General features: G+C 42.6%; 1 non-coding gene and 1 pseudogene across 1 annotated transcript; one reads left to right on the forward strand and one right to left on the reverse strand.

The window, feature by feature from the left end:
* Window positions 1–5,511: 5,511 nt before the first annotated feature.
* LOC120725443 lies at window positions 5,512–13,195 on the reverse strand (annotated as a pseudogene).
* Window positions 13,196–14,288: 1,093 nt separating this feature from the next.
* On the forward strand, window positions 14,289–14,370 carry trnas-gcu. The gene has a single exon. It is a non-coding gene; the product is annotated as a tRNA-Ser (tRNA).
* Window positions 14,371–17,120: the final 2,750 nt, after the last annotated feature.

Below are 17,120 nucleotides of genomic sequence, written 5' to 3' on the forward strand. Positions count from 1 at the left end.
GGTACCTTGCTCAGGGGTACCTCAGGGTAGCTGTTCAGGGGAATCGAACCCCCGACCTTCCGATCATGGGGCCACCACTCTACCTACTGAGCTATCCCTGCCCAAAGACAAGCTCAGGGAAAGCGAACGTCGCTCCATGGTGTGGAGTGGATGAGCTCGGACAATTAGGAAGGAATGGCAGGAGAAGAGATTAAAGGAAACAATGGAAATCTTAATAGATGAATGAGGGGAATCCTCGATCAGGTAGCGATGTGGCTCGACTTTGAGCTGAAGCTCTGACAGAGAAGAATGCTGGATTTGAGGTAAGGCTTGACGGCTCAAAAAGCTTGTGTGAGTTTGTCTTTGAGTAGAAGAGTAGAAGATGGAGAGGTGGTGCTTAGCTGGTTAAGACTGATTAGAGGAAAATAATCTTCTATAATAATAACCTCCAAAATCATCCAAGAGCAGAGTGCAAGTCCACTGGACTTTGTGGGAGATGATAAGCCATTTAGACGTAGTCAGAACCGTGAGTCGACTTAGAAAGCGGTCTTGAATGATTGTGTCGAGGGTGGATGCCTGATGATGCCAGTGAAAGCACGTGTCACGGAAAGCACATGAGAAGTGAAGGGATGCCATGAATAATTATGCGCCTAGCACAGTTTGGATGTCTTGAAAGGAGCGATAGAGGACAGAACCTGGCATCCCGGTGCCACGAAGGTTTACCAGTGCTTTGTGAGGGCAGGAAAGATGGCAGCGAAACTGGCATCTCAGTGCCGGAACGGTTTGCAGCTACATCTTGTGGAAGACTGGACGAAACTGAAAAACTGGCATCCTGGAGAGAGGATTTTTTTTTTTTTTTTTTGTGCGCAAGTGATTGATGGCAGAAGCTGCCAATCCAGTGCCAGAAGGTTGAGCTGCTTAGCGAATGGGAATGGAACCTGGCATCTCGGGGCAAAGAGCTTTTTCTGCATTGCAAATGGGGAATAGAGACACGGAACCTGCCGTCTTGGTGCTGAAAGGAACGTCTGCTGGTTAGCATGTGAGGGCTAGATGCAGAGAATCAGAATCAGAATACTTTATTGATCCCTGGGGGAAATTATTTCTGAAGCTGGCATCCCAGCGGTAGAAGGATTCACTGCTGCGTTGCTGTGATAAATGCAGAGAAACTGGCAACTTTATATTAGAAAGCATGCTGCTGCATTTGCGAATGAGGGATACAGAAGAACCACGCATCTCGGTGCCAAGCTTCCTACTGCATTCGTAAAGGAGGGACAGAGGAAGAGAAGCTGGCATCCTGTTGCCAACGCTTGCTACTGCATTTGCGTAGGGGCATAGAGGAAGAGAACGTGGCATCGTGGTGCCGAAAGCATGCTGCTGCATTTGTGAATGAGGGATAAAGAGAAACCCTGGCATCTTGGTGCCAGAGGAGTTTACTACTGCTTTGCAATAACGGATGCAGAGAAACTGGCAACGTGGTGGAAGTTTGCTGCTGTGATTACGAATGATGGATATAGAAGGAACTGGCTGGAAGGATTCTCTGCTGCTTTTGCCATGATGGATGGATAACTGGCAACTCAGGGGTAAGAAGCTTATCCCTGCAGTTTGCACATGGCAGATATAGCAAGAACCTAACACCACGGTGCTAGAGGGGTTTGCAGCTTCTTGCAATGATAGATGTGGAGAAACTGGCAGTTCAGTAACCCGGTGTCTTTTTAGTTATTTATTTATTTATTTTGTCTATGTAGAGAACTGCCAAACCGATGGTAGAAAAGCTGCTGCTGCTTTTGTGGATGAGGGATAAAGGAATCTGGCAACCCGGTGCCGACGTTTCCTGCAGAGTTTAGCCAAGCAGCGATGAGAGGCTGGGAACCTGGCAACTCGATGCCGACGTTTGCTGCAGAATTTTTCAAAGAAGGTGTGGGTGGCTGAGAACCTGGCAACCCGGTGCCGACGTTTGCTGCGGAGTTTAGCAAAGAAGGGATAAGTGGCCGAGAACCTGGCAACTTGGTGCCGAAGCATACTACATTTGCTACGGAGGGATGGAGTACTGGCAACTCTGTGGCCTTTTTTTCCCTAACTATGCTGATAAACTGGCAACTCAATAGTCAAAAAGCTTGCTGTTGCTTTTGCGAATGAGGGAGCAAGGAACCTGGCAACCCAGTGCCAACGTTTGCTGCAGAGTTTAGCCGCGGAGGCGTAAGAGGCTGGGAACCTGGCAACTTGGTGCCAAGGTTTGCTGGCGAATTGTTCAAAGGAGAGATGGGTGGCTGAGAACCTGGCAACCTGGTGCTGACGTTTGCTGCGGAGTTTAGCAGAGGAGGGATGAGTAGCCGAGAACCTGGCAACTCTGTGCTGACGTTTGCTGCAGAGTTTAGCAGATGAGAGATTGGGAACCTGGCAACTTGGTTCCAAAGCATACTGCATTTTGCCACCGAGGGATGGAGAACTGGAGACATGGTGCCTTTTGTGTGTGTGTGTGTGTCGTCTTTGCTGAGAAACTGGCAGTTCGGTGGTAGGAAGCTTGCTGCTGCATTTGCGAATGGCGGATAGGGAAGAACTGGGCAGGGATGAAAAAAATCACGACGATGGAGAACAGTAGACAGTATGGTGTCACGGTGGGGTGTGCCGAAATGTTTTGACTTCAGGACCCAGATGCAGATGCAGAGAGAGAGGCGTTGCAGGAGACGGGATGTGACTTTAACCAAAAGCGAGCTTTATTTAGCTGGTTGCAGACAAAACATGAAACTAAGAAAACAAAGAGGAATAAGATAAGATAACTCTTTATTGTCATTGCACAGTCATATATAGTACAATAGTACAATGAAATTGGAAAACTGTCCTACGTCGGCATTACATATAACACAACACGACCCGATATGACACATCACAACGCAACACAAACAACACAACACAGTATAATAACTTAGTAATAAAAAAGAAGAATAAGTGTATGTGTATTGCACACTGTTATTATTGCACATTAATTGTTATTGCACCTTGTTATAAATATAAATATTATTATTGTTACTGTTTTTACCGTTGTTACCTCCCCCCCAAAAAGTCCAGGGAGGTAGCCAGTCAGGTCAGCTATTTGCATTGATCAGGGCTATTGCCCTGTTGTAAAAGCTGTCCTTGGGTCTATTTGTTCGGGACCTCAGCAGCCTGAACCTCCTGCCAGACAGCAGCAGCTTAAACACCCGGTGTCGTGGGTGTGTACTGTGGGATTATAATATTATTTTATGCCATGTTATACCCCTAATTAAAGATTGTGAATTATTATGTAGTTTTAGTTTGCATTATTCTCCTGAATTAGAAGAAGGTGATAACTATTGCATTTGTTAAACTGATTTGCATTACATTAGACTGCTGATTTATTGTGAATGAATGATATTGTTATATACTGCTGAGTTATAAGAAATACTGTTCGCAGAAAGTCATCGCCTTATTTGTCTGATTAGAAGAGAACAGAACATACTGGAGAGGTTTTCTGCCCCATCTCAGCAGGAACAGATAAACAGGGAGCCAAGGTCGTAGCTTAGGCACCGTGTGAGAGAAAGGATGTGAATGTTTAGGCTTTTATGATTAGGTGGGAGCCACTAGAGGCTATAAGAGTTTGATCAATGCTCCACCATTTTGAGATCTGATGCTGTCTACGTACGGTGTCCATCTCCCACGCGTGTGATCATTAAAATCATCGTTTGACTCAACCCGGCCGGACCAGTGTTGTTATTGTGGTTTTTCCTCTTGTATCCATCCCCAATATTTGAATCCGTAACAGTACAATCCCGTAGGATGCTGTGTGCCCTCTTGATACAGCGAGTGCTGTACAGGTCCTTCAGGGAGGAAAGAGGATGTCCAATGATTTTTTTGGGCCATATTGATGACCCTCTGGAGTGCCTTTCTGTGTGCTGTGGTGCAGCTGGAGAACCACACCGATGCAATATGTCAGCACACTTTCAATGGAGCAGTGGTAGAAGACGGTCAGCAGCTCCCTCTTCAGGTCCATTTTGCTGAGGATTCTCAGAAAGTGGAGACGCTGTTGGGCCTTCTTTAAAACCGCATAGATGTTAGAGCTCCATTGGAGGTCTGTGTCTATGTGCACACCCAGAAACTTGAAACTGGAGACCCTTTCCACGCACTCGCCATTGATGCTGACAGGCTGCAGCTCAGACTTCCTCCTTCTGAAGTCAACTACCAGTTCTTTTGTCTTGGTGGTATTGAGGTCCAGGTTGTTATCTACACACCAATCTGACAGCCTCTGAACGTCAGCTCTGTACGCCATCTCATCTCCCCCAGAGATGAGCCCCACCACGGTGGTATCATCTGCAAACTTGATGACTGCGTTGTCTGGGTGGGAACTAACACAGTCATGTGTGTACAGAGTGTACAGTAGGGGGCTCAGTACACAGCCTTGTGGAGAGCCGGTGTTAAGGCTGAGGGCTGAGGAAAGATGAGGCCCCATTCTAACTCTCTGTACACGGTCTGAGAGGGTTAAGGTTTGGGTTAGGGTTAGGGCACCTTCTCTCTGCACCTTCTGCAGAGATGTATTCCACCTGTGTGCAGTTTCTCCACTCTTGTACATCACCCTATGTTCCTCCCTCTTCCTTAAATGTGTTGTTCCTGCAGCCATTTTCATCCTTTTGCTAAATCTGTTCTCTCCTTAAAACCATACCTACCCAACACCTCCTCATCTCCTCTGTTAGCTTCACTTACATCTCTTCTCAAGTCCACATCCCCCTCCTGGGTACACTCAATTCCTCTATTTCTCTTCTAACTGACATCCAACCTGAGGAGTGTATGCACAGACATTCAACGTCACCAGCTTCAAACTCACACACTACATCTACCTACATTCGTTCCATCACTCTCACCTCCACACTCCTGCTTTTCCTTCTCTAACACTGCATCCTACCAGAACTTCCCGCTATTCCCTTCCTTTGTCTTCCTATAACAGCAGCACAGTTTTCATTGTGGCGGGGTTCTATAGAAGTTTTTCCCCTTAATAAAGGAAATAATCCTTTTAAAAACACATTTGTGTATTTACTCAGGTTATCTCTGTGTGACAAATATGCAAAAAAAACCTCCAAGAAATCAGGAAGTGGAAAATAGTTTTTCAACAACCCTCCACAGTTCGAAGAACCGCAACTTTCCATTTTTTAATTTTTGTTTGTGCATGCAAATTGTGACGTAAGAACCAGCAGTTGACCTGGTACACCATAGTCAGTAGAGACTAAAAGAAGAAAAAGAAACCACTTGTCTTGCTCAATCTATTGGTTAAACCACCCAGACTAGCAGACACAGAAAATAAAGACACAACAGAAACATTTCATCAGTGCTGTACCTGAGAGAACGCGTTAACTGTTGGGATGGTTTATGTTGGGAGGATGACTTGAAATAACATAATTTGAATGCCATTTTTATTCTGCTGGGAAGTTAAGCAAATGTTCCAATGAACATTTGCCTCGATGCAAAGCTGTTTGTTCAGACATTTGCTTCAACTTCATGAGGAAGCTTAAGGCATTTTCTATGAAATGCTCATCCTTGCTAATCTGCTTATTTAACAAATACCATAAAACGTGCGTATTTTCTTCATCCTGCAAACAGTGTCTGTGCCATCATCTGTCTTGACCCATACAACCAGCCTGTCCGCGGGGCCCCCTGTCATCTTGTAGAAGAACTGCAGACACTGAAGCTTCCTCTTGGGGTAGAGGATTCGAGGTTCCAGCATAGCAGACTCCTGAGGCTCCCCAGTCATAGTGTTGAAGTGCATGAAGTATCCAGCATCTAAAAAAAACAAATAAACATAAGACAATCTATAATAATGTTTAATTCCCTCTGAAATTACAGTAAACATGAAGAGACATTATTCAGACCTCTGCATTGCCCCAGGAGTGTGTGATCCAGTGTGCCTGCAGAGCTCTGAGTGTAGACACACTTCACATCATCAGAGGCCTGGATCATCCCACAAATGCTTGCATACTCAAAGGTACACTGATCCAGCAGGGTGAGCGGCCCGGCTGTATGAGAATGAGAGGAGGGGTATGCACATAGGAATGTGTTTTACACAGTCCTATAGCTGTCAGATTAAAAAAAAAAAAAATGTCGACTCATTGAAGCCCAGTGTGACAACATATACATACAGCAGTTGTACATGCTGGTGAGCCTGAGGGTGTCCATCTTGCTGAAATCAAGGTACTGGCCAATAATATTGTAGAACTCTGGGATTTTGGTGGTGATAGTGGGGATGGATTCATTCTTGTTGGAGGAGAAGTGCCTGTAGTGCATGACGGACTCATAGTCGTATGCAGTGTTTTGATCAGTGATGAAGTCGTCATTGTATTTGTTGAAGTTATGTGGAAGTCCTGCAGGAAATGTTCTATGTTGATATGTTGATAGGAGTTATGTGGGTTAGTTCAGCTTCACCACTAGGGGGCTGTCTAAACCAAAGTGTGATATATTCGGTGTCGTAGAAGCAGCGGCAGGTTATGTTTACATGCATGGATGTGAGCCACGTTAAAATAAAGAAGCTTGCTCACTACTACTGATGTTTTATTAAAAACACGACAAAAAGCAATCATAAATAACTGCACATTTGACAATTCAATTATGTGTCACAATACAATGCATCATAGCATTACACTATAATGATCGTAGCATGTATGTTTGTGTGTTCCCTGCCTCTCGTGCACAGCGCAGGGTTTGCTAGTGTAACTATCTATGCAGCAGTACACTTTATCCTAATATTTTTTTGAGTCAATTTCTACATAGAAAATGGCTGAAAAGAATGAAAGAACTACATATACCTGATGTAACCATGTCTAGCCAGATGTTGTCCATGCGGGACTGTTCATGGTAAAATCCCAGAGCATGGAGCAGCTCGTGCTCAACCACTGTGGTCACAGCCTGGTCCTAGTGACAAGATCTGACCTGTCTGCTGGTCACCAACACTAGAGAAGCACCTATGGGAGAGGAAGTTTTTGATAACAAATTATAACTGCAAACGTACAAAGCTTGAAAATCAAGTCACCAGTTATGACATAACCCCTCCAAAGTAACTGAGGAAATTATCAACTGTTTTCAAGTACTATCTGTGATTTTTGTCTAAGCAAAAAAAGGTTACCCACACGTTCTTGATAAACATTAGACAGTACAAGGATAAGTATATAAAATGTTAATAACTAAAGGTATATAGTGACTCTAAGCTCTTTGGACATTAGTGTTCCTCTGGGAAACTTCGTCATCAAGCCTGAACCTGAATGCACCGCTGAGTCCACCAAAACCATTGGTGTCACAGTTTATGACTGTAGTAAATATGAGTGCCGTCCCCTTCAAACAGGTCGGCATCTGATCCTACAGCACGGTAAAAAAAGAAAAAGAGATTGTGTTTAACTGTATCATCAGCAGCACCAAGTATGCAACAGTTTTGATTTTGGAACCATTACGTGTTGAAACATATCTCACCTAAATTTAAGATAGGATTCTCATCTTCTCCATTCTCATACACCTCTGTAACGCAAACAGACTTAACTCAAAGTCTTTCCACATCTCTAAAGATTAAGAGCCTTTCAAGTATCATCTTTGCACATACCGTGTACTTCAGGGGAAACTGGTATCTGCAAAACACACACACACCAAGACGTGCGGGTAAACATTCAGTCTCTTCTTTTAAGTCTCCCTAGAAATGCTGAATGGATACTTACAGTGTATGAAGTGTGAAGAACCACTAATCCCAACAATAACAGCACTCTCTCCATCATGATGCAGCGTGTCTCCAAGTAAATGCTGCTTCTTTGGTTTACATATAATACGACCTTTGGAAGTGGAGTAGTTTTATGCCAGCTGTAAACAGTAACTGAGGGACTTTGACTCAAATTGTTACTGATTTGTGGATGTTTTCACATGTGCATCAGCCTGAGGTGGCGTGAATATCTCCACACTTCCTGTCTTAGGCTATTGCCTGGGTATTATTAGATTCTCTGATGGCAACCCAGAATTCAGCGCAGCAATCATTCAGGAGCACAAATGCTGATTTTTTTTTTATGTGATATATTCAAAGCATAAGACCCACTCTCCCTAGCTCTACCTATGCTTGTAATGTTCTTATTCCTCTATGAATAAAATATCAAGAATTGCTCCTGGTGCTAGCTTCAGCTAGCTGTTTATTATTCTTTCTACAACGATCACTTCTTCTTCTATTCTGTATATCTTATTGATTCCAGAGCGCCCCCTGTGGGTAGCTTCAACAATAGCAACTATCATTACATCCCCTTTCCAAACAGGTTGGTGTTATAATAAGCACAATTCCAAAGAGAACTGTTACTCTGTAACATCTGAACATTCTTGTCTAACATTCAACATGTTATAAATTGTGCAACAAACTACATTCAGTAGTGTTCTTTTTTTTTTTTTATAACCAAAAGTTGTAGCACAAGTCAAACAAAATAAATCCAAATGTATACCTTACATCTTCCAGAATGAACCAAATGAATCCCATACAGCCCTCAAGCACATTAGAACTCTTCACCTTTGACAACTTGAACAGTCAATAACACATTATAACTCAGCAGGTCTCAAGTAAGTGTGAACAATTACTATTCTAAATGAATTATTATCCGTTATTTACTTGTGATTTATTATTATTATTATTTTGTTTGGTTTTTTAGCAATTCTTTACGACAAAAGTTCACACTTGTTCTATGAGCCTCTCTGTAGGTTTCTTAGGTCTGGTAGACCTTCTCAGTATCTCAGACATTGGGGAAGGTGAAGGAGGCTCACTGTGGTGCTCAACAGGGTTAGCACCTCGTTGTTCAGTTCCAGTCTCTGTGTCCTGATGTTTAACATCCTGTGTCTTTAACAGACTTCTCCGGTTTCTTCTTAACACTTGTCCATTCTCTGTCTGAACAGCAAACGATCTGGGCCCTACTTCGCTGAGAACTGTTGCTTTTTTGTCCCAGAAATCTGGACCTGCAATCCTCACAACATCTCTTTCCTGAAGCGGTTCCAGACGCCTTGCAGTTTTGTCATAGTTCCTTTTCTGTCTGTGCTTGAGTTTCATCCTTTTGTCGGTCAGCTTGTTGTCATGTGCATTGTCATTTTCCTTGGAAATGTGTGGAAGTGTGGTGCGGAGCTTGCGATGCATGAGTAGCTCAGCGGGTGATGCCCCACACTCCAGGGATGAAGCTCTGTAGCTTAGCAGAGCCAGGTAAGGGTCGGTCTTACTGTCTCTTGCTTTTTTGAACAATCTCTTTACTATTTGGACTCCTTTTTCTGCCTGTCCATTCGCTTGGGGATACAAGGGACTAGAGGTGATATGTTGAAATCCATATTGTTTTGCAAAGTCACTAAATTCTCTACAGTCATATTGTGGACCATTGTCACTGATGACACACTGTGGAATTCCATGTCTGGCAAAAAAGCCCTTCATGTGTGTGATGACTGACTGTGCTGATGTACTGGAAAGCTGTGCCACTTCTGGATAATTAGAATAGTAGTCAATCACCAAAACATAGTCCTTGCCATCCAGATGAAATAAGTCCCTGCCTACCTTTTGCCATGGTGCAGTGGGTAGATCTGCTGCCAGCATTGGCTCTTTTGTTTGTTTGTAGTGATGTTTGAGACATGTTTCACATTTCTGTATCATCTCCTCAATATCCCTGTTGATGCCTGGCCAGTAAACTGCTTCTCTCGCTCTCCTTTTATATTTCTCCACTCCAAGATGTCCTTCATGGATACGCTGAAGCATGTCCTTCCGCATGGATTGAGGAATGACAATCTGGTTTTGTCTCAGCACCAGCCCATTAGCCATGCATAAATCAGCTCGCACAGAGTAGAACCCTGGACAGACTCCTTTTGACCACCCATTCTGTATAAGGTGGGATACTTTCTGCAGCACTGGATCTTTTGTCGTCTCCTGTACAATTTGCTGCAACATGACATCTGATGCTGGGAGTGAGGCAGTTACCATGTTTACATGTGTTTCAGCTTCTTCAGCTGTAGTGCTGACTAACCTGTCACCACTTGGTGCTGGCGCTCGGGATAATGCATCCGCGAGTACGATATATTTCCCAGGCATGTAAATCAGCTCAAAATCATAGCGCTGAAACACCATCATCATGCGCTGAATTCTGGGTGACATGTCGTTGAGGTTCTTTTTTCTGATCGAGATGAGAGGTTTGTGATCAGTCTCTGCTGTAAAGGTTGGTAATCCATATACATAGCTGTGAAACTTTCCACACCCAAACACTAAGCCCAAAGTCTCTTTTTCAATTTGAGCATAGCGTTGTTCAGTTTCTGTCATTGATCTGGACGCATATGCTACAGGTTGCCACTTGTCTTTGTTCCTTTGGAGCAGAACTGCTCCCAAGCCATCTTTTGAGGCATCTGTTGAAATTTTTGTTGGCTTTGATGGATCAAAGAATGTCAAGACCGGCTCTGTAGTTACAGTTTCCTTCAATTTTTTCCACTCTTTCTCATGCCGGGCCGTCCACTCGAACACTGTGTTGTGCTGTAGCAGCTCCCTTAGGCATGCTGTCTTGGAGGTAAGATTAGGAATGAACTTACCCAGAAAGTTGATCATCCCCATTGCTCGCAAGACACCTTTTTTGTCAATGGGTGCTGGCATATCCAATATGGCTTGTACCTTTGACTGATCAGGTCCCACCCCTTCACTTGTAACCTTATCTCCCAAGAAGGTCATCTCTGAAACACCAAAGAGGCACTTGTCTCTATTCAGTTTAAGTCCATTCTTGTTAACTCTCCACAAAAGTTTCTCCAGCCTTTCATCATGTTGTTGCCTTGTATTTCCCCAGACTACGAGGTCATCTATGTAGACTCTGGTGCCTTCCAGCCCTTCGATCAGGGACTCCATTGCCCTGTGGAAGATCTCTGGTGCTGATTTAATTCCAAATGGGAGCCTCAAGAAACAATAACGCCCAAATGGCGTGTTAAAGGTAGTAGAGGTGGGAATCACCATACATCCCACGATACGATATTATCACAATACTTAACGCACGATACGATATTATTGCAATTTTTTTAAATATTTTGCGATATTCAGATTGTGTACATAAAGGTAAACTTTATCAATATTCATTTTATCTAATATCAAAGTCTCGCACTCAGTCTTTCTCTCATTTCAGTCAGTTTTATTGTTGACCAACTGAACGGTTTGTATTACAGTCTAGTCCAACTTAACTGAGTGCAACCATCTGGTACAATTATAGCTATTCTGAATTATGCAATTTATGAAAACTATGCAGCCCATTCAGCAACTGAAGAATTTGAAAGTAAATTAAAACAAAATATAATTTTACATTAAATAAAAAAGTTTTAAACTTAATTAAAATAAAACATGTCTTAAATAAAAATAAGTAAACTGTCATGTTTATTGCTGCCAAAAAAAAGTTAAACACATTTGGACAGTGAAGGAATGTCAGGATTCTTGCTCAGAAAAAGGATCAACATGCTCTGAAGTCAGAGCATGTTCCAGTCCACAAAAACCTTTTTTGTAACAAAATATAGATTTCTGCTGTCCCTGTATCGATACATTTTTAGCAAACAAAATATCACGATACTACACAGTATCGATTTTTTCCCCCACCCCTAAAAGGTAGTGTACCTGCTGCTTTCTGGGTCTAGCCTCAGCTGCCAAAATCCATGTGATGCATCCAGTTTGCTAAAAAACTTATCTCCTTATCTCCATTTCACTCATTATTTCCTCTCTCTTAGGGATCTGATAATGCTCTCTTTTAATATTTTCATTTAGATCTTTGGGATCAAGGCAGACTCTTAAGGCACCTGTATTCTTTTTCTTGACACAAGTGATAGAGTTCACCCAGTCTGTGGGCTCTTCCACTCATTCAATGACACCCATTTGAGTCATTCTTTCAAGCTCTTTTTTCAAACTTGTCCGTAATGGAGCAGGCACTCTCCTTGGGGCATGCACCACAGGCACGGCATCATCCTTGAGCTGGATTTTGTAGGTGTAAGGCAATGTTCCATGTCCTTTGAAGACTGAAGGAAATTTACTGATAATGTCTGTACTTCCTTCATGCCCTTGGTGTTCCAGTCTTTTGCCTTGTTTGGCTTCTTTCATGGCGTCAGTATTAATCTGATAGATCCTCTTTACTAGTCCCAAGTCCTCAGATGTTTTATCTCCTAAAAGTGACTCGTGTCCATCAGGTACGATGGTGAACAAAATGTTATGCTGTTTGCCTTTTGCTGTCACTTTAAGTCTGCATCCTCCTTTTGTTTGTATTGGCTGGTTATTGTAGGCCCTCAGCGGCGTGACTTTCTCTGTAAATCTTCTAGGCTTCTCAGTCAGTGCCTTGAAATCCTTCTCGTTGATCAAGTTAGCTTTGGCCCCTGTGTCAATTTTAAATGTTACCAATGTCCCATTGACTAACAGTGGAGCAGTCCATTTATCATCTGTGACTGAACTAACACTTTGGCCAGTGTTATGTCTTGAAGACTGTGCATTGACATCTTCTTCATGTGACACCATCTTAATGAAAAATGTTTCACTTAGATCATCACTGTCATCTGTGTCTTCCTGCACAGTGTGTACTTTTTGTCCCTTCTTTTTGGAGAGACATATTTTTGCATAATGGTTTTGTCCTTTACATTTTGCACATTTTTTTCCATATGCGGGACATTGTTTTGGTCTGTGTTTCTCTCCACATCTCTTGCAAGTGAACATTTCATTGTCACACGTTTTGTTTCTGTTGTCGTTGTTTTTGAATTTACTCCATGGCTTTCTTTTAATCAACACTGCATTCACTGCCTCATTTTCTTGTTGCGCTGCTCCTTGAACAGGCTCTCTAAACGTCAGTACATGTTGTCGCGCTAGCTCACTGGCTTGACTTATCTTTATAGCACTTTCCAGCGTTAGTTCTGTTTCTCTCAACAGTTTCTCTCGGAGCTTCTTCTCATTAGTTCCAAACACTATTTGATCTCGTATCATAGAGTCTCTGAGATCACCAAAATTGCAGGACTGAGCTTTGATCTTGAGGTCTGTGAGAAAAGTATCAAATGACTCACCCTGATGCTGTAAGCGTGAGCGAAAGACGTATCTCTCGTATGTTTCATTTTTCTTTGACAGACAGTGCTCGTCAAATTTCTTCATGACTTCATCAAAGTTATCTTTGTCCTCGGGCTGAGCAAACACAAAAGTGTTGAAGACCTCTATTGCTTCTGTGCCGGCGATGGTGAGCAGCATGGCTATTTTCCTTTCATCTGCCCGTCGATCCACTCCGACAGCTGCAATATACAGTTTGAACTGCTGTTTGAAAGTCCTCCAACTTGCATCTACGTTTCCAGTCAGTTTCAAATTATTCTTTCTACAACGATCACTTCTTCTATTCTGTATATCTTATTGATTCCAGAGCGCCCCCTGTGGGTAGCTTCAACAATAGCAACTATCATTACAATGCTCGCTCTTTTTTCTTCAGGTGTTTTCAAACGTGTAGGCAATTTGATAAAGTTGTGGGTTTTAAGTTAAAGTCTCGATTGTCTATATTTTCCTGTGGGTATTTAAAGTCAGACGTTTATTTTTTATGACCAAATCTAATCGCTAGATGGGGACAGATACCCAGTTTTTACCAGTACGGCGCTCGACACTACGGCACATGCTACGTAAAGCTATACGTAACCCCGGTGGTAGAGTGGACACTTTTTACGCTAAATCCACACAGAGAGGTGAAGGAGCTAGTTAAAACCTACAGTTCAATCCAACCCTGAAAACAGTCACGGTCTTATCTTTGCTGTTGGCGATGTTACACAGAATTTTCCATTGATCATATGGTCCTCATTTCCCTACGTTTGCACAGATGGACAGATAAAAGCAGCATTGCTGCAACTTTTACGATGTTATCTGTGTCGTATTACAGAAACGCACCCAAACGCAGCACAGACAACGGCATGTATCAACACTCGGTACGTCACTGACTTAAACGCAGCTTTTAAAAAAGTGGCATATATCAAGGTTTACCTAAAGGGTGGGCTTTTGTTATTCTCGCCTAATCAGCTCAAAACAGTCTTGGACTTGGTTGAAATACAACGAGGAGACGGAGACGATACCGACATGTGTCCACACTACGCATTTTCCGTGTTTAGGTAGTTGTAGCCACTGTCTTTTGTGTTGTCATATTGCTAATGTCAGCAAGGTGGCTAACGGCAGTGCCACATTTAGCCTAACATGCTAAAACACGATGGTGTGAAACCTTAGAAAAATAGTCTTACCCATGTCGGGATTTTAACTGACAGCCATTGAATATTGATATTACTATGGGTATGTCCCGCTGGTGTATTGAGACGAGGTGGCCGAGTGGTTAAGGCGATGGACTGCTAATCCATTGTGCTCTGCACGCGTGGGTTCGAATCCCATCCTCGTCGGAAACTTCTTATATTTAATGCGCGTACTAAATTTTGATATCACTTTTCATAATGTTTAAAAAGCAACAACGCTTAGTTTATGAGGATTCAACCATGCTTTAGCATCTATAATTTTTAATTTAAAATTCACTTTATTCTGACAATTATATAAACAGTAATATTATTTAGTTGCTAAGCACTTTTTAAAAACAGTTACAAATTGCTTCACAGTTTGTTCTTCTAATATGTGTGCGATTGACTCTGTTTGCATTTATAAATAGGTCCACCTATTTCTAGTGTCTTTTTTTATCCAAAGGGCCACAAATAATGGGGCAAAAGATAAGGTAAAGCCAACCTATAGAGATTCATTTTCAGCACCCGATAAAAACAAATCCGAAAACCAGCTGACCTGATAGGCTGAGGATACAGGTCATGGATACATACACACACATACATACACCCCCCACCACCACCACCACACACACACACACACACACACTTGAGAAGTAAAATTGGGCAAAATTGAGCTGGGCACACATGAGCCAGGTGAGGGAACACTATCACACAGAGCCGTCTGCACCGGGAGCTGGTCACAGACCGCAGCCTCCAGGCCGGGCACACAGCTGGAGTGATGCAAAGAAGCCCCCCAGCCAGCCTGAGAAGACCCACAGAGCCACAGCAGCCATGGTCAATCACAACCCCGGTGCAGAGAGCGCCCTCCGAGATATGACCTAATAAGTGTATATACAGAATAAAAAGATAAAATTCAATAAAAATTATGTAGGACCTAATTTAATAATATAAAAAGAATAACAGGGTAACATAAACGTACTTAACGATAAACGTTAAGTAAAAGCTAAATTAAAAAGGTGGGTCTTGAGCCTGTTCCTAAAACATGTACGTTCTCTGCGGCCCCGAGCTCTTCCGGCAGGCTGTTCCACAGACGAGGACCATACCACTGAAAAGCTCTACTCTCCGTGAGTATGTGTCCTGACTTTAGGAACAATCAAAAGGCCAGTACCAGAGGACCTCAGAGTCCACGAGGGTTCATATGGTAGAAGCAGATCAGAAAGATAAGAAGGCCCAAGACCATTAATGACATTTAAAGACCAATAAAATAACTTTAAAATCGATCCTGAAACACACGGGGAGCCAGTGCAGCGATTCTAAAACCGGTGTAATGTGGGCCCGCCCTCTGGTCTTCGTCAGCACACGGGCTGCAGAGTTTTGTAAAAGTTGTAAAGGTGAAATATTATTTTTGGGAAGACCAGAGAGCAGAGCATTACAGTAATCAATGCGACTGGTAATAAAAGCATGCATCAACATCTCCGTGTTGGCCCGAGAGAGAATAGGGCGGACTCTGGCTATATTTTTTAGATGATAAAATCCAATTTTGGTTACATGTTTAATATGTGGGATAAAACCAAGCTCAGAGTCAAAAATAACACCCAGGTTTTTCACTTGTAGTGAATGGCATAGTGAAAATGCCTGTAATTTAGACAAGAGTATCTCTCTCTGAGCCTCAGGACCGACGATTAAAACTTCAGTTTTGTCCTGGTTAAGCTGTAAAAAGTTTTCTGCCATCCAAGATTTTATATCTAGAATACAGTTAAAAAGAGCATCCATTGGTCTGGTGTTATCAGGAGACACGGAGATGTACAGCTGAGTGTCATCAGCGTAACTGTGAAAGTTCACTCCATGCCTCCTGATGACACCACCGAGAGGGAGCATATACAAATTAAAAAGTACAGGGCCTAGAACCGACCCTTGAGGCACAGCACATGTCATTCTATGGATCTTAGAGGAGCATGTATCCATACTCACCATAAAAGTTCTGTCTGAGAGATAGGAAGTGAACCAGTTGTGTACAGCACCAGAGAGGCCCACCATGTGTTTCAGTCTGTTTAAAAGAATAGCATGGTCTACTGTATCAAAGGCTGCGCTTAGATCCAGTAGCACCATGACTGAGAGCTTTTGGGCGTCCCAGTTACATCTACGATCATTTAAAACCTTTAGGAGAGCTGTCTCTGTGCTGTGGTTCACCCTAAATCCAGACTGGAATATCTCCAGGATCTGTCTATCATTCAGAAAATCATTAATCTGAGTAAAAACACGTTTTTCTAAAATTTTACTTAAAAATGGTAAGTTGGATACAGGTCTGTAGTTATTAAAATCATTACAATCCAAATTGCTCTTCTTCAGAAGGGGCCTCACCACCGCCGTTTTAAAGGCAGCAGGGAAGACGCCCAACTGAAGAGAGCAATTCATCATGTATAAAATCTCAGCTTCAAAAAATCCATAAAGTGTTTTAAAAAGTGAAGAGGGGATTGGATCTAAAAGACATGTGGTGGGTCTCACTGTGGAGAAAACTTTCTGAAGGTTCTCAGCATTAACCAGGACAAACCTGTCCAGGGTCTCCTCAGGTACAATCGAGCCCTCAGATGTGTTTAAAATCATATCGTGAGAAGATAAAATATCAGATCTGATGGCGCTGACGTTTCCCCTGAAGTGGTCTGCAAACTGCTCACAGAGCGAGTCTGTGGGGGTTCTTTGGGAGCTGTTAAAATCAGGGTTAAATAAATGATCTATGGTGGAAAAGAGGACCTTGGGATTATTTTTGTTATTACTGATTATTTTGGCAAAGTATGAATTTCTTGAATTACTTAGTGTATTATTGTACATTTTAAGTTGCTTGCAAAGTATTTGATGGTTGATTGCATTTTTATTTTTCCTGCATCTCCTTTCTGCTGCCCTGCAATTTCTTTTGAGTT

The sequence above is a fragment of the Simochromis diagramma genome, unplaced genomic scaffold (genome assembly GCF_900408965.1).
Source record: "Simochromis diagramma unplaced genomic scaffold, fSimDia1.1 OVJJ01000802.1, whole genome shotgun sequence".
Taxonomy (NCBI): Eukaryota; Metazoa; Chordata; class Actinopteri; order Cichliformes; family Cichlidae; genus Simochromis; species Simochromis diagramma.